The 19,172-nt window shown below is 40.6% G+C and overlaps 1 protein-coding gene across 1 annotated transcript in view; it reads right to left on the bottom strand.

The window, feature by feature from the left end:
• The window catches only part of JAG2 (jagged canonical Notch ligand 2), a 68,552-nt gene that overhangs the window by 47,951 nt on the left and 1,429 nt on the right, over positions 1-19,172 (bottom strand). The gene's annotated exons all lie outside the window — the stretch shown is intronic.

The following is a 19,172-nucleotide window of genomic DNA, read 5'->3' as shown; positions in this document are numbered from 1 at the left end:
GAACAAGCCTGCAGGTCAGTCTTTTAGAAGCAGGTATTATAAAGCCATAATGGAGACTTTTACTGAAGGAATAAATGTTCCCCATTTAGGGGGAGTGGAGGAGGGAGGGCTGTTTTTTGAAACTTGAGGGCCACATTCACATGCAAGAACTTGTCTGCTGAACTCAGAGGCCATTCCACCACACCAAATCATAAAGATGCCTATCCTCTAAACTCTCAGTTTTCATTTCAGAAGTAAGCACCACCAGCTAGCAAGTCCTAAACAAAAGCCTTCCCTTTGGAAAACGCGGCTAAACGGCCCCATTTTGTTAGGAGTGTTGTGGAAGGCCAGGGCAGAGTACTGCAAGCAGCAGCAGCAGACAGCAGAAAGCAGTTGAGCAAGTTGAAGCTTTCTATTTTAGAGTAATTACTGCAGTTATACTCCTCTTGGCCCTGTCACAAAAGCAGGATGATGTTTACAAGCTTTGGAGCCCTACTGTTGTGTGAGGGTGACTCCTCATAAATTAGCTCCACCTGATAATCTTTAGGAAGCCTGCAAAACCAGGAGGAGAGTGGGCTACTTTTTGCCATGGTTAACAGCCAACAAGCTGGTATCTCCACCTACATGAATCTGAGCACTTCATTCCACTCCTCCCCCAAACTAAGTTAAAGTCAAAACTGGAGGGGTGTGTATGTGTGCACACATATGGGGGTGGCAGGGGGAAACCTAGATGTCTAGACTATTAAGACTCATTTCATTGCAAAAGGAGCACAAATAAAAACAACAGGTGAATAAGTCAAAATTAACACCCAGGTAGATACCCACCTTCAGTTAAAGAAAATTACCCAGCAACTAGGTTGAAGAACGCTACCATCAACCAGCTGCATGCATCTAAAAGATAAAACAACTTCAAGGAGGAACTCAAAGGGGTATGTCAACATCAAATTGGCAGTGCCTACTGCTTTGTGAAACAGGACCATAGCACACTTCTCTCCAAGGTGATCAAGCTACTAGATCATGACATACCTATACCTTAACAGGCTATATATCTGTAGAAAGATCTTCAAATGAAGGCTTGAAGATACTCTGATCCTTGTGCAATGGCAGACTGCAACAGGAGTTTCCCAATACGAGGGGGTCTTGACATACCACAGGACAGCAAACATTTTACCCGTAGCATTCTAAAAATCACCTGAAGTCACATATTAGCTTTAGCTAATGCCTGTAGAAACAATGACCCCTTTTCAGGTAGACTGCAGAAGGCCAAAATGCCATGACTGACTAGTGCTCCTCAAGAGAGCACATTAATAGTCACCTCAGACCACACGCAAAGCAAAGGGAAAGCCCTCTGGAGATCCATCTACGGGAGAAGCTAAACCACAGGAAGAAAGACTCCACAAGCTTCTCATATCCTAGCACCCTAGACAAAAACCCAAAGCAAATCTCAGCCAATTCAACCTTGTGGCAAGTCTTAGAAGCAGAGTATTTGTTCCCGGCACCTAAGTACTGGCCCTGACCTTTTGCCGTACCATCTGTCAGACAGCTGCCGCAAACAGAGCAGCAGTATCCCTCAGTAAATAGGAAGCACACACCTCACTAAGTTTTCACAGTGCCAGAAGCAAGTCAGTAGCTTCTTTCTTCAAAGAGCTGCAGGAAATATGACCAGGCAGTAGTCATGCCTGGAGTTCATCTGAAAAAAAGCCATTCTGCTAGCTGCTCTCAGCTCACAGGACACTACAGGTTCTTGAACAGCCCATCCCTATTCTAAAGCAGGGCCTTTCACCATTACACACATAGCAGCCGTGCTAGTCCTATGAAACAGAAGCAATTCCTGCCTCTGCTTTTTATAGCTATCTGCTATTCATCTCCACCCTACTCCATTCCCCCTTCCCCAACCCCAGCATATACACATTTCTGCTGCACTCAAGGAGATTAAGTTCCAACTCTGAAGTCCAAACTGTCAACTGTGGTCACTTCAATTTGAGCAAACAGCATAGGATTGACTTCCAAAACATTTATTTTCCTTATACTTTCAGAACTAAACAACAACAACCACCACCAATGAAAACTTAGCTACTCAGGTACAAGGGCTCCAGTCATAACTTGCCTTTGCTATGATTTTCCAGCAAAAAACAAGAAAAACATTATGTTTAATACCAATCCATGCTATCAGCTACCACATTTACCAGTTTTGTTGAAACACTATTTTACTGCAAATGGCTTATGTTTCTGCCATCTCTAAGGACCTCCTGTGCCACAGGTCTCAACAAAAGTAGTGGTTTCTAAAACAGTGACACAGATGATTTTTTCCCCATTGAATGAGCAAGCATAATGCTTATTAAACAAGTAAACAATATAATTTTAGCTGAATGATCAGTAACTACAATTTTATTCTAGTGACTAGAAAAGTGGCATTCTAGGAGGCCTTTAAACTAGTTCTTAGAGTAACATATGCAGTTTCATCTTACCATGGAAAGAGAGAAATAATTGGTATCTTTTAAAGAATTCTACGTACCAATTGCCAGAACAGCAGTACAATATTTCAAATCTTGTGATTTGAACTTCTGACCTTGCTGAACGTAAAATGATTTTCAGAGAGCCCCACAGAACCCTGTGTTAACACCTGTGACTTTGTTCCTCTGTGCAAATTTGTACTGATTAGCAAAGCTTCAAAAAAAAAAAAAATACATCTTGTGACCCATGAAAGCCAAAAGCTCAACACAAGTTCTTTGATCAGATCCCAGTATGAGATCTGCTTCCCATCCTCATCCATGCCTTGACTGCTTAATGTTCAGAAATCATTTGGAAACTTCACCCTGGCTAGAACAGGAAACTAGAGAATCAAGGAAGACTACATCCAGTGTTATGCCACTGTATGATTCTGTAACTGACAATGGAGTGAAACAGTGTGGTTCTCCTCCCTCCCCCAAGAGATAGTATAAATAACATTGCCCAAGAGGGGGGATGTTAGAAATCAAAGGTCAAGAGAAAAGCAACAAGAAGGAACAAAGAATCAAATCACCTCCACAGAAAGAATGAAAAAGTTGGTCAAAACTTCTCAGCCTGAAAGACAGACAGCAGAAGTATGTGGTAGAAGCCTACAATGCTACAAAAAGCTAGAGGGATGGTTAGAAATAGATCATCTTCTTGCTCTCGACAAGAACTGAAGGGCATCAAACTAAGCCAACAGGAGCCATGGTCAAAAGAACAGAAATAAGAGAAGACAGCAGTTCATACAAAGCTTGGCAGAGTGTTACACAGGTTGCCCAAAGCTGAAGTGGTTTTAGTAGCTTTTTGGATCCAAGGGCAGACTGGGACAAAAATACTTTGGAGAAACCAAAATTAGTTCATGAAATTCCCAGGTTGAAACAAAGCCTGGGAGAAAAGAAATTTTCCGTATTCTTGCCCTTAGCCTTCCATGAACATTATGTTCCCTGAAGTCTGCTTTCAGCATGGGCGCTGTTCTGAAGCAATGATCCCACTTTTTCTGACATTTAAACAAGAGTAGTAAAAAACCCAGGCCAGCAAGTTACACTGTGGAATCTTGCATGCCTGCCTGAGACATTAGTATCTATCCCAGGGTAATCAAAATTATGACTAAGGAACTTTACAGGAAAAAGGGAAGCCAGGAGAAACAAAACGGAGTTAAGTTAGATTTATAGTTATGAACTCAGAACTCCTCTTAGAACGCTGTGACAGAAGTTATAATTGAAAAATCCAATCAAGGTTCTCCTTTCTGCAATACTGATGTCACATAAAGTAATTGCAAAAAAAATAAAATCAAATCAAACTATGTATGCGATAGATGCATAGCAAGCCAAATACCTGTTGCAGTAGATGCAACAAATGCTATTCAAAAAAAAGACAAGCTGAGCTAGAGCTATTAACAGGGAGATCTTAGTATTTGGAATAAAGGGACAGGACTACAGGCTTCTGAAAGTTCCCCTGAGGAAAAGGTAATCCAGACTGTCTTTTAAGAATGATTAAGTCAGGTGACACAAAGCAGAACATACTGTCATCCAAGCCAAGCCAAGAGAAATGTACAAGTACAGCAAACATTTATTAACTAGCTGAAGATTGATAAGTGCCAAGTGAAATTCAAAGCTTACTGATTTTATAGCATTCTTTCAACACTAAAATCTGTCAGTACATTTGTGATAAAAATCCTGGTTTTACTTTAAGAAAACCAGTATTTGTCTTGGGGGAAACAAAACTGAGGTTTACAAAGAAAGGCAACTGACTAGGCAATTAACCTCCAAATTTCAGCTATCTTCTTTACAGTAGTCAAAACCTACTGTGTTTTCTATTTAACATGGATAAAGGCTGGTGCTAGTCCTAGTTACTTTTTCTCCACTAAGAAAGTGATTCTGCACTATGTTGCTGAGCCAAATATCACAGTTCCAGACAGACACTAGCTATAGAGCAAGCAAGAAATAGCTCCCTCATTAAAAGCTGGACCTCTTAGTCACTCAGGAGCCAGCCTGTCTAAAAAGGAAAAAAAAACTAAAATCAAACAACAAACCAACAGCTTTCAAAACACCACTTATGTTCTCCAGAGGGAATCAGGGAAGAATAGAATAGAAAGGGTGAAGATCAGGTTAGTATGACTGGCGAAAAAGCTGTGAAGTCAAAAGCATCTGTGACAGTCTCTAAATACCAGTCAACAAGAAAGTAATGTTAGAACTTTGAAGCTGGAAAGGAGTATAAAGTGACAAAAGTCACAGATTTCCTGCAGAATTATCCCCACCTTGACTGAACTACCTCAAATGCAACACTGCTATCTGTCAAACCTGCCTTCAAATGCTGTAAAGAATCCTTGTCTTTACTCAAGATACCAGACAAACTACAGGAAGATCCAGTCTTCAGAGCAAGCCATATTAAAAGCCTAGATTTCTAAAAAATGCTCCCGAATACACTGCACAGATACCTAAAGTACTCTCAATGAGGTATACCCACTTAGCTATTGCAGCAGATGCAAAGGGGCCATGTACCAGCCAGTGCTATAGGCTCAGCCCAGGCTTCAGACAACAGAGATACAGGATTTGAGTTGAGGTGAGAATCCTCAGTGACTTCAGGAAATCAAATTTTGAATCAAAATGAATAAGGATTGGGAAGCAGGAATAAAGACATCACAGGCCTTCTAGAGTCATAGCTACTGAGGTAAACATATATTAGGTAAACTTCTTTGATCTGAACTTCTGCACACTGTCCAGTAGGAGAAAAAAATGCCTTTTGCTCAGGACCTACAGAAGATCTTCTCCTTCAGGTCTCTAAAGTCATTAGAAAAGACTTGCAGAAACTCAGTACCATTCAGTAACTCAGTAAAGCTGTTTTTCTTCTACATAAAGGAAATCCATCCCTCCACACACATTCTAATCTACAAAGAGCACAGCAGATTTTATTTGCCTCTTGGAGGAGATTCTTATACCTGTTGGACAAAGGCCTACTGTCCCTCCCAAAAGCTTTAGGCATGTGGAAAACAGGCCTCAAAAATGACAGCTTCTCCCAGTTGCCAGCTCTTCCACATCTGCCTGAGTGCTGCAATGCTTTGTTCATCATGACCACTGTGGCAGAATAACAAACTATTGAGAAGGATGATATGTACACAAAGTAAAAGCTACCTGGAAAGAGACTTAAACCACTCTGCTCATCACTTAGCTTTGTTTCAAACAGCTGTTCAGAGTTAATGATGAGCACAGAACATGAAAGCAAATACCAGTGCTCAGAAGCTAGTTATTGCTTATAACTCATTATCTAGTTAATGCTAGTGATCCTTCCTACTGCCACAGCTCTTCTCTGCTAATTTACCTAGCAGATCTATATACTTGAAACTTTTAAGCAACCTGATTAGAAGCTAACTGATCTTTAAATGTCCTTTAATATAGGTGTTACTGTGTCTGTTCCAGTGAGTTTTTCTCAAAAGCAAACTAGGATATAAAACAGTATCAGCAAGCTTTCCTTCTATACCTTAGAAAAAATTACATAGTAGAAAAGCCAGCCAATCACCAAAACAGAACTATTTTAAATATAACAGTTACTAAAGCAATAGAATTTGGTATGGTATACTACAACCATAGCATACAAAGATGTCTTACTCATTTACCTGAGTAAATGCCACAGTTTGTGTTGTACCTGTCTCTCAAACATGAGAGCCTAGAGTAACCTCCCCAGGTTTTGTTTCTCTTTTGACAGTTCTAAAGCAGAAGCAGTAGGAAGGAAAATGAAATTAATCACACCTGCATCAGTATCAACTCTGCAAACTTGATAGAATCTTAATAGCAGCCTATCCTCCCATCCTATTCAGGAAGAACACAAGGTGTTGATTTTTAATTTAAATTAGAAATTGAGATGAAATTGGAAGCTATACACAAAAGAGTAGCAATTCCAGATGTTCCTCTGCTAATATCCAATTTTAGAGGACAAAAACAAAATACCAAAAAACCCACTAGTTTAGATGGAGAGTCACAGGATAAGTTTCAATAGTCATTTTGCCTGATCATTACATAGAAGCAAATAAACAAGCTATTTACCTCTTAAGATATTTTCATAATTTCACAACTATTAAGATAGTCTGCTCCACAGCTGGAGTTTCCAGAAATCCACTTAGTTAATCCAAAGAACAGAAGAAAGTATTGATGAAATTAGAGAACAGAGAAAAAAGCTTTTTAGAACAATGTGTACACCACCACAGACAGTTGGGTACTCTCTTAATATCATTTTATTAGATTTACGCAGAAGCTTTCAGCCTGGCTACCACCTTTGAACTGTTTCAGACAAACCTGATATTAACCAAGCACCCACAACCTACTATTTTCCTAAGACTTGGAAGAAATCCAAGATAAATTAAGCCCGTTATACATACACTTTCTTGTTGCGTTAGTGAAAGTGTAGCTAGATTGTCTCTTTTGAAGTATATGTAACAACTATGAAGACCCATTAAGAGTTAGTGCAAGACTTGTTTTATGCTAATATTTAGAATTCAAAGATGAACTGGTAATTAATACTGCTGTTCCCCTCCCCTCTGCACTCCATGTGCCACAGATATTAGTGTCCTCTGGGCACTTCAAGCCAGGCATCATTATAATTTCAACTTGAAGTCAAGAGGGAATTTAACTAACTATGTAATAACATACTTTAATTATTGTTCTAAACCCAGAACACCTGCATGCACTCTCTTTTGTATTGGAAATATGCATATTAAGAAGGTAGGCATATACAGAAGAAAAAAAAAAAAATATATGCCCCCAAGTTCTATGCATGCAAAGTTCCTGGAAACGGAGTACTGTTTTAATCTTAATCCTTTTAAATATTGTTAGATGTGATAGCACTGCAATCTTCCCTTTTGTTTTTGAAAAGGCAAATGCCCTCAAAACCAATTCAAGCTAATGAGCTTAGAAGTCTTGCCCTGGGAAGAAGAGAGGCCCGTACTCAACCTCTATTCCTAAGGGAACACAGATTAGGGCACCGTTTTTCTAAATCCTCTTCAACTCTCCCATCAGTCCTACTCAACTGAGTCAACTCTAGAGCTATCTGGCAGCATCAACCCCACTTGACAGAGGAGAGGTGAGGCAAAGACTTTGCTGGCCCACAGTGATGGCAACAGCTGACTGATTAAACACTCATATAGCTCTAAACAAGATGCAATCTTTTTCTCCAAGGGCTCTGAGCACAGGTATCATCATAGGTGTTTTCACTGTAAAAGAACACGAATGTCTAGGTTTCACTGCTACACGAGCTGCACAACAGTTCCAGTCAATCTGAATTTCACATTTTCAAAAGAGAGACTTTTCAAGCAGTTTGCAGGTTTCCTCACAGCTAGTAACAAGTGTCATTAGTCCAGAGAAAGGATATAATGCACTCAAGCTGTCCTTCACTTCAGCTCCAAACCAAACACCAGCTCAGTTCCGAATTTCTGCACACACTAAAGAGACTGGCAGAGAAAGAAACAAACAAACCATCTTATTTCATCTTCACAGACATCTGCTCCTCTTCCCTTACACCCTCCTCAGCAATCCGGACCAGGACACTGCAGACACAACCAAAGCTATATGTGTGCCTTGCTGTTCTCCATGAATTTACAGGAATAAGTTGAGCAGAAAAACAAAAGTCACCACTGTAAAACACAGTGTAGTTCATTAATGTAGATCAACACAACAAGGAACTTACAGGATTAAACAGCGATTCTGCACACAAATATGAACACTTAAAATAAATGCTGTAGCACCAGAGTTTATTTGCGAAAATTCTAAATTCTTATGTATGTTCTCAAAACAAATGTTTGTATCATATTCCAACAGCAGGACTGAAGCTCCTGAAAATACCTCATGGCTACAGTAATGCTCTATCCCATGTTTGCAGCACCAGCCACTATGCTGTGTTTAACTACTACTAAAAGTGAATTACTTACAGCAGCAAATAAACACAGCATACAACAGCTTATGTAGACTGCAATTACATGGCGCCCATTTGAATATACGGCAACCAAGGCTTGAAATCAATCACCATAACAAAACAGCATCAGAATTTTAATATCAAATCATGTCTTTCAGATTAAGAAACTGGAGGGGATCTGACATAGATTTGTATTGGTACAAATCAGACAAAACTCACAGACTGGCATGCCTTTGGAAGGAAAGCTTTGTGACAAGTATAGCAGAGTACATGTAGCACCCTCTGAAAGCAGGCGCTTACCCTGTAAATTTGCTCTAAGCAAGTGAGTAAGAGTGCTTCTCTATTTTTTCCATTCTCCTCCCATTGACATGGGTCTGGAAGCTATGAAAGGGATATTACCTCAACAAATCTTCAAGTTAATTTCATCCTTGACCCCTAGTTACTCCTCTGGTGGGAACCAATGCTACAGCTTTCCTCATAAGGATGAGCATTAATGGAAAAAAGAATAAAGCCATATAAAATAAGCCAACATTAAAATCACAGAATCACAGAATCACAGAATCCCAAGGGTTGGAAGGGACCTCAAAAGATCATCTAGTCCAACCCCCCTGCAAGAGCAGGGTAACCTACAGTACATCACACAGGAACTTGTCCAGGCGGGCCTTAATAACCTGGAGACTAATTTTGTTAGTCCAAAACCGGGCTCATAACTCAGTATGTTCTAGTGAATACTATTCGCTTTCTTTAGTACTTCATTTGCCACCAACTCTCACTGCTCTGTCTTCTCCAGATTCCTTGGCAAGCTGAAGTTCCATGGACTACCAGATCATGAAAATCCATCCTAAAGGCTTAGGGGCAAACAAATTATCACTAATAGCAAGCTGCCACAAGTCAAGACTCTCTTTTCCTGGCAGCTAAAGCTTATTCCATTTACCTTACATTTGTGGTGATCTGGGAGTACATACGAACTGATTGAGAAGAGCTGTTGATACACAACAGTTTGTTCTTCTGTCCAAGCCCTATGACAATTACATTCTGACAGTTGACAGTTTAAGTCCAGGTCATGCAGAGTTATCAAAAAGGGATCTGAATTCTGGAAATTAACCTCTCAAAAATGCTACTGGTTGGGTTTAAGAAACCACTTTGCCTCTTAAACAGCAAGAAAGATGAAGTGACTACCAACTATAAACCATACAATCCCAAAGCTAACACAGCTTAACAGCAAACACCGAAAGGCACTGCAGGAGCACTAAATATTTGACAGGCAACATCATAAGTATGGATGCAAGTCTAAATATTTCAGTTTCTCTACTTCCTTCCCTTTCTCACTTTCTGACAGAAGAAAGTACTGGTCTGTGTATGAATCATGGAAACAATACTTTGTTCTACAAAGTTTTCCAACAGCCGAACACAACACTAAAGCATTTTGTGCCTGTTTATAAATATATGGCTTAAACAACAGCTTATAACCAACACAGGAGGTGCTATCACTTCACTATTGCATACAAAACCCAGTCATTGGTGCAGGGCAGCAGATGGCTATACCTGTTCTTAGTAGTCCAAGTAAACACGGTCTGACTTCTAGACTCTACTGATTACATGCAGCCAGTCACAGTAAAAACTCCACGTGAAGTAACAAAAATCATGTTATTGTAACATAAGAGACTTGGAACTATCAAAAGCACTCAAAAAATTGCACATGGTGTAAAAGAATGGAACTACCACTAAAATCTATTAAGCAGCAACATAAGTTATCAGACCAGTGCTATTAAAATTGTCCTCAATCAATAGGAAGAACAGTAAGTGGTACCAAAAACTACACACCCTAAAAAACCTTCCACTTCAGTTTTGATTGTAGTAGATAAATAATTAAGCTATTTACGTTATTTCTCAACTTACTGCTTAAAGCACATTTTGGTCAAGCCTTCCAAGTATGAACAAGCTCCCTAATTAGAATTTGAGTTCTCCAGCTGGAATCCTGGACCTTTAACATTGAAAGTGTAGATCGTGTTTTAAGGTAGATATTTCAACTTCACAGTACTATAAACAGAAATATATATTTTTTTTTGGGGGGGGGAGGGGTAGGGGGGAAAGAAGACTTAAAGAATTTGATGGTTTAGGTTTACTGCCAGCACATACAATATTTCTCTACAAGCTGCATGTACAGAACTGCTTCAGAAGGAGTAAGGAAAGTTAGCTCTACCTCAAACTAGCATTTTTCTACCACCTGTTGGATACTGCATCAATATTAACATCGCTTACTCACTGAATGTCCAGAAAGGTAACATTTATCCAATTCAAATGTTAGATACTTAAAGTTACTTAACCTGGTACATTCAGAGAACTAGGAAGCAGTGGAGAGACTAGATACCTAATGGGCTATCTGGAAACAGAAGAGGCATTGCAAGAAAAATTTAAGTGTAATAATAAGTAAATCATAATGTACTGAACAAAACCCATGAGAACACACCCTGCTGAGAACAAGAAATATATATTCAGGACTTTCAAGCCTGAAGCAAGATGTAAACAGACTGCAGTTTATATACTGATATTCCAGTCTTCTCTCAGATTTTAAAACAGGAAAAAAACAACTTCATAGAATGAACACCTGTGCATCTGTCCAAGGGGCATATAATTGGTTACTCAAGGACTATTAGGCTGTTTCTTAGCAACCTCTGCAAGCTCTAACCAGGTAAGACTAAGATTGCCATTTAGCCTTGAAATGCTCTGCACCTTCCATCTACTATACCATACTGTTATTTAGGCTGTCATTTCAATCACTGATAAAAATCCATGCTTACTATGTATTTCAGCTGAGAGTTCCTCTTAGCACTTGCTATCAGATGATCTCCATGTCAAATATGCTTTTTACACTTTATTATCTGAAGCAGCAGTTAATAAAATAAACCTTTAATTTTCATGCTTTTATACAAAATAAAGGCTAACTACAACAACAAAACACATAGCCTTGGGAATAAAGTTTAATAAATGAGCATAAGCTATAGCTCAACTCTTAAACAAGATCTTCAAATATCATTACAAGAAAAATGCATAATATCAAAGCAGCAGTAGACACATTCAGGTAAATAGCAAGCATTTATCTTGGAGCTAGATGGTATTTAAATCTTAGGTGATGCTGCAATCTATCTACGATGTTGTTCGCATTGGTTTTCTAAAATCAAGTATCTGAACAAAGCTTTGGCCATCAGACCAGGAAAAAAAAAAGGCAAAGGCATTGAGCAATTGAAAAATAAACTCATTGGTTCAGCCCTAGTCTAGCATCACTGCTCATTTATAACATCAATGGACTACCAGTGGACAGTCTCCACTTAAGACAGCAGTTTTAAAGTTTAAATTTTATATTTTTCCTAATACAGAAAGCAAAGGGACCAAAAGTCTCTGGTTAAATCAGGGACGGCCACTTCTCCCTGACTCAAGATCATCTACAAAAGAGCTATCACACAGGTCTCTGCAGCTCCCAACCCTCCCAGTCTCCCTGGTTATATACAGCAGGGGAAGGCTACAGCTCTGAGAAAGTCCCACCACCCCACAGGAGGCAGAAGTTCAGCAGGTGCCCATCATGACCTAGCACAGATGGTCTTAGACATCTCTACTGGCTCCCTCTCCAACCCTGGGGACAGTGGTCAGGCTACATGCCTGCCTCTTGCTCACGTGACAGCTGAACATTCAGCTCAAAACTCACCAGCTGGTCATGGCACAGTACTGCCAGCAGTCACCTCTGCCCAAAGACTGACCAGTTTTAGACACCCAGCAGCCAGAAGCCAGAGCAGGTTTCTAGCAAAAGGCCCATCAAAAGTAGATCAGAGAGCTGAAGAGGAAGAGAATGGTGGAGTTACTGTCAAAAAACAGTAGTGACTATCCTTTTGGTAAGCATCTGGCTAAGCTTTAAGGAGTCGGAAGCAATGCCAGTATACCCTTATCCCTCACTCCTTTAGGTAGCCTCTCTTTGTCCAAAGTGAACTCCTAAGCTTGTTCCAAATCAGAGGTTTACTAGCTGCTAGAATTGGAGAGGACCAAAGGAAAGTAAATTGGCTCACTAGCAAGAAAGTTACCCCCCTTTTTAGTCTTTTCAGTAGGCTGAGCAGCTCTGAACTAGAGCAAGCAATGTGAACAGGACCCACACAGAGTTGACAAAACACTGGTCTTGTTTTCAGAACTGGAGGGAGAGAAGCTTTCAGGCACACAGTAATTTAAAGCTTCTGCAGATGACTAAGTATACAGTGCAATCACAGCTGCTTTACAGACTTAACAGTAGTTTCTAAAGGATGTTCACAGAATGTATTTCAGAGCCAACACTTGCACAAAGTAACACCTACAGGAAAAACAAGAGAAGACAGACTGCACAAAAAGGATGAATTCCAGTCATCTCACATACAGATAATGACTTGAGGGCATTTCTCAAAACAGGGAGCAGACAGCCATGGGCCTACAGGGACAACACAAACAAAAGTAATTTTAAAAGTTAAAAAAAATAAAATAATTATAATTTACCTTGCACATCTGTCTCAAATACAACCCTCCCTACACAAGACAGACTTTACAACAACTGACTAAGAAGCAGGTTAAAAACGCACTACACCTTTTTTCCATTTTTTACATCCAGAAAAAACTTGTATCATTTATTGTTTGACAGAAGCCTAATTTTCTGCAGTTTTTGTGCTGACGAACAGTGAACTCCAGTAGTAACTCAAAGCGAGCTGTACTCATGCAAGGAATACAAGCATTAGCATCAAACACAAGAAGGCACCTTTTACAACACAAAGCTTCTCAACATCTGCAGCAACAGATTTCCTTCAACTTCAGAGGATCACTCAGAAAGCCTACAATACAGTGGGAAGAGAGCCCAATTAGAGCGAACATCACAAGCCCGATATAAACACAACCAATTATGGTTTTACTCCAACTGCCTATGTTAAAGATAAACCTGATTGTTTAAGATTAAAGCTGTAAGTAGTCATGTCTTTAGCAGGCCTCTCATATGCAGACCTTTTTTTTTTTTTTAATATAAAACAGTGTTTGAAACATCTTCAAACAAACCAAAGACAGTGTTACAAAGCCTCCATCCCACTGCAGTGGATTGAACATGCTCTGTTTCTACCTCATCCTCTTCTGCAGCTCACATCTTCTAGTGTAAGAGTAATCCTGACTAATACCTATTCCATTTTCAGTCAAAGATTTTAATGCCCACACCAGCTGCATGGCTAAGAGTGTAGCATTTCACAGATAGGCTAGCGGGAGTACTTTCTGGAATAAAGATTAGAAAGTTGACAAGAGGCGTATAAGCATACCACTCTCAGTGTCTGGGAGGTAAGGTAGCTTGTCTGCGAGTTCTGAGTTCAGCCTCAGTGTTTCCAATAAATAAGCAAGTGTTTATTTAAGGAAGCTTTCAAGGAGTATAAATAGAAGTGTTCTTTACTATCTGACCATCTCTGTGACATTCAAAAACCCAGAACTTTAAGGTATAAAAGCTTAAATAGTTAGCAGAATACTGTCCTCTGAGGCATATTAATTTCAAAGACATTAGAAATTCTAGATTTAGCAACATCCACACACAAAAGATTAGGAGTGCAAAGAACATTTCTGCTTAAAATTAGAAGATAGATTTTCTATAGTTACATGAAACATAAGCCTTTAGGCTTCCTATTTTGGGCAAGCTGCAAATAGTTGCTGGCACACATAGCATGCCAATAATAAATCCCTTTTTCAAAGTGTGGTTCTGAAGTGCTCACCATTAAGGCCTTGATTCTTTTTTAGAGGTGACACCTGCAGCTGCTATTGAAATCAACTAGAGTTGTCACTACCCAGCATCACTGAAGTCAGCCCCTAAAACATCAGCCAATTACCTTATTTTAAGACAGAGCACAACAAACCCTGAAAGTCGCTCTTTGCATCTGTGTCACTTGAAACTAAAGAGATACTGCTTTTATAATAAACCAGTCCCCCAACCTCAACCTTTCATTTATGGCCAAAAAAGTTTTTAAGGCAAACACAGTACTGAGCAGGTAAAAGCATGCAATTGTCTTATCTACTTCTCCAGGACTGAGGAAGCATACATCCATGTTTTCTAATCCACAATGTATCTGTCCATGAAAGCAACAGGCAGGGGAATGTTTTACAAGCTCAAGAACCACAGGTGGTTTGGCATGGCAGTTCCACAGAGCCCAAGTCTATGGACAAGCCCATCAGGCAGCCAGCAAGCAAGCAAGCAGCAAGTTCAGGGAAGAACAAACAACAAAAAACTGTTGAAGTATTAAAAAGGAAGCTTTGTGCTATCAGCAGAGGCATCCACCTGGGGGAAAAAGGCTGCTGACAAGTCAGCCATTTAACTTTCTTGTAGTTGCTAGCATATATTGATGAACTACATTTTTCCCCATGCTGACTTCCTCTTCTAACAGGTGTGATGCATGCACACTAACCCATCACTATACCAGGTGAATTTTGGCTCAAGGTCTTGCTCTCACTTCTTATTCTCTGCCCTCAGGTCCTGCTTGGGACTGTGCATTTGCAAACACTTTATTTTTAAAAAGGAAGTTTCAATAGGGCAAATAACTATTTAGAGGTAAAGCTTGCTGTGTTTCACTTGAGGATACTTCATTTGTGAAATCCTGATCTTCTTCATGAGATAAGTATACCTACTGCTCCTCAGGTACAGCTGTGTACAAGTGCCTTTTTCAGTGCTAAATGGCCAAACTTTAACCTGCCTAATTTAAGCATATCTGCTACAATGGGTTGTCATTCAACCTGACAGGATGCATGTTTACTCTGTCAGGGAGCACACAGTAACCTAATCCAGGATATTTTCATCCCAAACCCTCAAGATCCTGATCACAGTAGTGATGGCTGTGTTAAGACAGAAGGTACACCAACTGTGGATCTACCAGCCAGACAAAAATAGAGAAGAGTATTTCCTACACTCAGGCTATCTAGTTCCCTACCAGCACCACGGATTCCAGATAACACACTCCAAGACTAGATGACTTCCAGGGCCTGAACACCTTTGCTTTTCAGCTTAGAAGAACTGAGCTTGATACAGAATCTTATACTGAAGCAGACAACAGAAAGCGACAAGCAAGCCACTGTATTCATTAAGTAATAAAAGCTATAAGGTCAAGTATTCCTGCTCAGGTTTTGGCAGAGGAGGGGCTGATTTCTAAGAAATTCAACATTTACTGCTGTAGCCAAGTTACCCTCTCAACAGCTTTACACATATTTGATGGTTCACACTCCTGTGTATGTTTTAGATCAAGACTGAACCCTTCCAGGCACTCGGATGAGATATGTGGACTGCACATGGATGAAACTCACACAGAACCTGGGTATTACATTTACATACTTTCACATATTTTTATCTACCTGAAAGTTAATAGTACTTCAGAAGCTTAGAGAAAGGTGCTACAACCACATCTAGAGTAGGAAAACCCTAAGATCAGTGATTGCAAAAACAATGAATTAGTGCCCACATTCTAGTGGCGAAAGCAAGTTACAAAGGCTGCCTGAACCTCTACTACCCCTTCTTCAGACAAGTCCTAGCTAAGTACCAAAGTAAAAGAAGTGAAACCACTTCTTTCCACTACTTATCGCCAAGGCCCTGAATTTGGAACCTCCACCTGCAGAGTTCAGGGCACACTGCCCCCCATATGGACACTGCTCGGTCTGTCACACTACACCACCAGAAAAAGAGGGGCAGAAGGGATACAGGGATGCATACTGTAATACATGATTTCAACATCCACAACTTGTCAGAACAATTCCTCTATATGACTAATTAGCTGAAGTAATAGATGCCATACCAATATTTGTGGTGCTGGAAAAGCTGTGAACTCCCCGAGGGAAGGAACAGGGTGGAGGGAAAAACCACACACACACACAACTCCATTTCATGGCATCTAGCAAAGGAGTATGAAAAATGGTTCCTCATAACCCATCCCGCAGAATGCCTATCACTTTAAAACATCATCTTCAGAAGCAACCTTCAATTAAATCCAACTCTAAAACTCTGCCAATAACCTAATTGTAATTAATATTGCTGCGCAAGGTACTTCTGAAGCTTCAGTCCCTGAGCAAACAGCTCCATTAGAAAAAAAAACAACGCTGAAGACTAACAAACCTAAACTGTGTGAGTGATCAGAATCAGTCCTTCAGAGCTACTTGAATTGTTTTGTCTTCTTTTGTTTTAAAGTTCCACATAAATTTTAATTGCATCATTTATTTGTTAACAGTCTCAAACGAGCATTAAGCTTCAAGTTTTACAGCAGGAGGCAAAGAAAAAAAATGTGAGGTAGGTGGGTGAAGAAGACAGCTGTATTGTTCTAGCTGTTCCTCAGCCTCTCCCACTGCCAGATTTCTGTGGATGATGTATCCCAAGGTAGCAATTTTAAGAACTTTTTGGCAATATCCCAAGCTCCTCTTGCAAATCAGAGATCAGACTAATGATATTAAAGAGAGAGAGACAGGAAATAGGAATAAACTGGATAACTGACACTGTATCAAGAAGTAGAAGTCACTAAGCTCTGGTATTACAGCTTTACAGAAGCAACTTGTCCAAATTTTAGAGAAAAAATTTTACCATATGAAATATAAACAAAAAAAAGTCAAAAAGAAATCAGTATAACAAAACCAAGGTAAAGACTCCACCTTTCAAGATACTACTTTTCTTGCAGCTACTGCTTGCTCAGGACACTGCAATATCAAACAGATAAAGAAAGCCTCCCTCAAGCAATTTATACATTTGCCTCCATCCATGAGGGAGTTATCATTCACATGCTGTTCCATAAGAAGTCTGCATACACCAGTGCTGGCTTTCATTAGGGTTGGATTCCTCAGTCTTAAAAATCCAATATAGAACTACTGAAATAAGTCCTTTGCTCACTGCTGGTACCAAGGCAAATGTGTTTCATAAGTGAAGAGCATAATTTCTGATTTTGTTTAGTCTTGTTCCTTCCCAACATATTCAATAATGGAACGTTAATTTCATCACAGTTGCATAGCAAAATAAAAAAAAAGCATTATATGGAAAGATTATGCCCATATTGTTGTTGTTTCTTTGCAAACGTGAGTACAGAGAGAATATTATTTGAGAACAATTCTTGAGATTACCCCAGGGAGTTGAAACTCAACCCAGGAACTCAATCTACTTTAAAAAACCCTTGTGTTAAACTAGCATTATAATTGAGGCTCTCCTTGCAGAGTCTGTATGGCTTACCTACAGTCGTGACAAAGATGCCACATCCCCTAGGATGCAGAGTTCAAGGTGTAACCACAACATAAAGGAGAATATCTTTTCATAGGCACATCCACACACTGCAGTACAGGGACTGTTTTTAAAAGTACAACTACTCCACAGCTTATTTTTAGGATCAAGGGTGGGCAGGGAGAGTATTCAGTAAACCTTCCAAAAATCAGCCAGCCACCCACTGAACTGCAGTGGCACTGTTTAAATAACTTACAGGCTGCTTTGTAATAGCTACACACACACACAAAAAAAAAACCCACCCTAAAACCAAACAGTGGAAAGAGCAACCAAATACTAAAGTCCTTTAAAACACTGGAGGCAACAGTACAAGAAACAGCAGCAGATGGAGCACTGTATGCTAGAGACATTGTGACAATTTACCTGCAAGAGGTAGGTCAAACAAGCTTTTCTTAGGACTGGATGAGCATAGAACAACAATATCCGGCAGCTGCAAGGTAAGAATGTGCTTATTCCAACAGAGAAAAGCCAGAGGAGGTTGGGCTTCGGGACCTGCACTGCATGGGTTATCAAACTCTCCTCCAGTTTCAAGTAGCAATACTAGAACTGGCAAAATAAAAGCATGAGTTAAGTTACCTTTACTTCCTCATGTAGATAACATATAAAGTTTGAGGTGCTAATGTTACCAAAATCTCCTACTGAAGAGTTTATGATTTCATCAAGCCTGCATTAAATGGTCAACAAAAATGAGAAAATCTTCATTTTCCTTTAGATCTCGCAACTTGCAAGCGGAGTTCTAAATGGTTTTACAGTATTGACTATACCCATTAACAGAAACCTAAGTTCAAGAGGCCACAAAACAAAGGCAACCAGAACGTAACCACCTATGTGCAGAGAAATTTATTGGTTGCATTATTTAACTATCTAACTCCAGCAAAACCCTTTATTGCAAATAGCAATCACTTCTTAACTTGAGGTACATGAGCATCAGGTTGGAGGGTCCTCGGCAGCACAGAACATTAAACAATGCATGTGGACTGGTTTCCTTTAGCACAAAATACAAGTGAGCAGCGGCAGTTTTCCAAGTAACAAAGATCCCAAAAGTTACGTGTCTCGAGCGGCGGGCAAGGGCCATTTCACACTGGCCACCAGGTACCAAACGCGGCCCGCAGGCACCGGTGCTCCCGACACTCATCTCCCTCCGGAGCGAGAGCACCGCACCATGCCCATTCCTCGGCACCTCCCAGCTCGCCAGCTTCCACCCCGTGGCCCACTTGGAAGGGCGGCGCGCAGCAGCTGCGAACCTCGCCGCACGGCCCTACCTGCCTGCGGCCGGGCAGAAAGCCCGGTCCTTCCTCCTGCCCAGCCCGCCCCGGCACTGCCCCTCTTCGCACCGCGCGGCCCCGAGAGGCCAGAAGCAGCGCTCCGTCCTCCACGGGCCGGGACACGCCTTGGCCCGCAGCGCCGGCGGGTGTGCGCCCCGGGCGTGCGGCGCACGGCAGACGGGGCTGGGCCGCAGCCACCCCCAGTGCTCCGGGGGGCGGGAGCCGCAGAGCGGGACGGGACAGCAGCACAGACGGAGCCCCCGCCA

Source organism: Lathamus discolor, chromosome 6 (assembly GCF_037157495.1).
Source record: "Lathamus discolor isolate bLatDis1 chromosome 6, bLatDis1.hap1, whole genome shotgun sequence".
Classification (NCBI taxonomy): domain Eukaryota; kingdom Metazoa; phylum Chordata; class Aves; order Psittaciformes; family Psittacidae; genus Lathamus; species Lathamus discolor.
This window is presented reverse-complemented; position numbering and strand designations above follow the sequence as displayed.